This window comes from Octodon degus, unplaced genomic scaffold (assembly GCF_000260255.1).
Source record: "Octodon degus isolate 3935 unplaced genomic scaffold, OctDeg1.0 scaffold00126, whole genome shotgun sequence".
NCBI classification, from domain to species: domain Eukaryota; kingdom Metazoa; phylum Chordata; class Mammalia; order Rodentia; family Octodontidae; genus Octodon; species Octodon degus.
The window spans coordinates 2712947-2716863 of NW_004524702.1; the positions used below are offsets into that span (position 1 = coordinate 2712947).

General features: G+C 52.9%; 1 pseudogene; it reads left to right on the top strand.

The window, feature by feature from the left end:
• Nucleotides 1-281: 281 nt before the first annotated feature.
• On the top strand, nt 282-1189 carry LOC101561182 (annotated as a pseudogene).
• Nucleotides 1190-3917: the final 2728 nt, after the last annotated feature.

Consider the following 3917-nt stretch of genomic DNA (forward strand, 5'->3'; position numbering starts at 1 on the left):
AGCAAGCCAGCGCCTCTTGTTCCTGTTAGTAACCGGTCGCCTATACTTACCCGGGGGACCCCTAGACAGGAAGATCACCCATAGGGTTTCCCAGGCAGCAGCAGTCCCAGAGGACTGGGCCCATTCTCTAAATCTAAAAACATTTTTGTGGGATGCTGTGACACACACCTGTCATCCTAGCTATGCAGCAGGCTGAGGCAGGAGGATCGCATGTTCAAGGCTACCCTGGGCAACTTGAAGAGCCTCATTCTCAAAATTAAAAAAAAATAGCTCCAGCGGTAAGAGTCGTACAAGATGGCTGCTTCCTGTAGGAGCGTGAAGGGCCTCGTTGCAGTAATAACTGGAGGAGCCTCAGGCCTCGGCTTGGCTACAGCAGAGCGACTGGTGGGGCAAGGGGCTAGTGCTGTGCTTCCGGACTTGCCCAAGTCTGATGGAGAGGCCCAGGCCAAGAAGTTAGGAAAGAGCTGTGTGTTTGCCCCAGCTGACGTGACATCTGAGAAGGACATACAGACAGCCCTGACTCTAGCAAAGGAAAATTTTGGCCACGTGGATGTGGCTGTCAACTGTGCAGGTATTGCAGTGGCCAGTAAGACATACCACTTAAAGAAGCAGCAGCCCCACAGCTTGGAGGACTTCCAGCGAATTATCAATGTGAATCTCTTAGGCACCTTCAGTGTGATCCGCCTGGTTGCTGGTGAGATGTGCCAGAATGAAGCAGACCAGGGAGGCCAACGTGGGGTTGTCATCAATACTGCCAGTGTGGCTGCCTTTGATGGCCAGGCTGGACAAGCTGCATACTCTGCATCTAAGGGAGGCATAGTGGGCATGACACTGCCCACTGCTCGGGATCTGGCTCCCATAGGCATTCGGGTGATGACCATTGCTCCAGGCCTGTTTGGCACCCCACTGCTGACCAGCCTCCCAGAAAAGGTGCGCAACTTCTTGGCCAGCCAGGTACCTTTCCCCACTCGACTTGGAGACCCTGCTGAGTATGCTCATCTGGTACAGACCATAATCGAGAACCCATTCCTCAATGGCGAGGTCATCCGGCTGGATGGGGCCATCCGCATGCAGCCTTGAAAGGAGAAGGCAGGGAAAACACAGGCTCTTGGGCCTTACCTTCCTCTGAGGAAGCCCAATAGCCATTTGTAACCACCTACCAATTGCCTCTGTGACTAATAAAGTCTCCGAAGGGGGAAAAAAAAAATTAAAAAAAAATAAATAAATGTAATAAAAAGGGCTGGGCTGTGACTCAGTGACACAGTGCTTGCCTGGCCAGGGTGTGACTCAGTGGCACAGTGCTTGCCTGGTGAGGGAGAGGCTTTGGTACAGTCTCCAACGCTGGAACAGCACGTCCTGAGTCACTGAACCACAATGTTAGGTACTGGCCAGGGCTTCTGCAGAGCATGTGTGCAGGGCACGACTTCCGTAAAGACTTCGGAAGAGCCGGGACACCTGGGCAAGCTCAAGTGGGGTTCTCGTTTGTCAGGGCCCTCTGGGAGGAGAAAGCACAGGAGCCAGGTCTGAGCCTGTCCCCCCCAGCTATACAGTGCGAGTCGCACCAGGGCATCATCCTCTGGGTTAGACACACCCAGGTTCGTTGTGATGGTGACGGTGTGACCCTCATGACCGCTGCTGGTTGTGTCCTGGAACGGGGGCTTAACTGCCTGATGGCAGGTGCTTCCCAGCCATTAGATTCGGACACTTTAATCATTTTAATCAATGACTGGAGCACTGGCTCCAGCAAGCTCTGTCATGCTACAGCTCTGGTTTCTGAGCTCATGCTTGATACAGCCAGTGAAGGGCCGGAGGCAGGGAAAGTGTGTGTGCCGAACTCAAACTGATCTTTTGCAAAAGGGAGGGGGACAAAAAGATGGAAAGAGAAAAAGGGAGATAGTGGGAAGGGAGGGCGGGAGAGAGGAAGGGGGATACAGAAAGAATTAAGATGCATTCTGTCAGTGGACCCCACTGCCCCAGGAGTGTGACCATTATGTGCCACATGCATGTGCCAGTAACAATTCTGAAATGAAAACAAATCCATATTCTTTTACCTGGAGTATGAATCAAAAGCATAAATCAAGGGCCAACCAGATAGCTCAGGGGACTAAAGCGCCTGCTTAGACAGATGCAGGGACCAGGGTTCGATCCCCAGCCTGCTCTGCCGGCCCCACCCCTGGTACAATGAGACATCGACTAAGACTGGTCATGATGGTGCACATCTTTAATCCCAGCACTTGACAGGGTGAAAACAGGAGAATCGCTATGAGTCCAATCTGTGTAGTGAGACCCTGTAGGCCCTGTAGGCCCTGTAGACTCTGTCCTAAATATAGAAAAACGAAACAAAACAAAAAAAGAAACAAGTTCGTATATTCTCCAAAGCCACAGAAACAACAGAAACCTGTGTGTTTGGATAGTCTTTAAATTGAAAGCCAATGTGAGTGTGTGTGTGTGTGTGTGTGTGTGTGTGTGTGTGAGCTCTGGCTTGAGTCACCTTTGCACCTTTGACCCTGCCGAGCCACGAGTTCACCTCTGCCCCTGTGTCCTCACTCTCCTTTATTCATCTAATCTCTCAAAACCACCCCACTTACCCTTCCATTTTACCCTTCCATTTTGCAGGTGAAGAGGTCAAGGGCGGGGCGCTGGCTCTGGAATGGTACACACAGAAGACAAACGCTCCAGGAGAAATGGCTTCTACTTAGCAACGAACTTGCCTGGTTGCTTTTCTGGAATGTTAAAGATGAACATTAGTGCCTGTTTTGTAATGAGGCCCTGGGAGCTGCTTTTGCTTAAGCGCTAAATCTCCACTTGGGTCTTGTGGGCAGAGGAAAGGGGCAAAGGCCTGGCCTTCCGCTCCTGGGCGCGTTTCCCACCGCCTTCACCCTGGATAAAGCTGGAACTCCTCCCCCCGCAAAGTGGAAGGCACCGAAAGAGTGAGACACTTCTGCGATTGGCTGAAAGAGTGAGACACTTCTGCGATTGGCTGAAAGAGTGAGACACTTCTTCTGCGATTGGCTGAGACGTTCTAGTCAACGGATGGGCAACTGCCAATTCTACTACGCCCTGTTTCAGACCCCCATGAGGGTGTCTAAGAGTCTCCAGTTAGTCTATGTCAGTCGGCTTCACCACCGTGGGACACAAAACACAGCAGAAAGAGGAGAGACTAAATTTGGCCCACATTTTAAGGTGGTCCAGTCGATGGTTCCGTCAGCTGCATGAAGACAGAAACATCATGGTAGGAGGGCATGGTGGAGCTAAGCTGCTTAGTTGAGGGTGGCCGGGAAGCAGGGCACCAGCACCCGAGAGGAAGGGACCAGGCAGACCCAGGGCCCCTCAACATACCTAGAAGGGAGCTGCACAAACCCCTGGGCAATCCCCAAGCCAACCAACTTGACCCTCCACCAGAGCCACCACATTTCCCAAACCTGAAGCCCAACCATACCATTTTGCCTTCTTGACCAACCCCATCCAAGTCATCTTCCCTGCATCCATCTTGGACTCTAGGAACAGCAGGTCTGGTCAACAAACATCCTGTGACAAGAGTCAGAGCTCCCCTTGAGGCAACAGGAACTTCCTCAGCCCCAGCAGGCCCCACCTGACCGTCCTGAGGTGAGGATCCACCCCACCAAGGTGGCTGACTTGGAAGGCCTGGCACTCGCTGTCCAGCCCCAGTACTGTTGCCAGCCCTCAGAGTCAGCCCTGCAGGCCTCCAACTGCTGTTCCACCTGGTGCAGCCACACTGGGAATAATCTCCATCCTGTCTCCACCAGCCTTTGGGACACGTGGCCTGTCAGGATGGTCGGCACCCTGGAGTCAGCCTCTGCACTCTGCCCTCTGCGTCACAGTTCCCTTCCTGCCTCTGCTGTCACAGGTGGAGTTCCAGGCCTCACCATGGCAGGCACAGGCAGCTATGCAGTGTC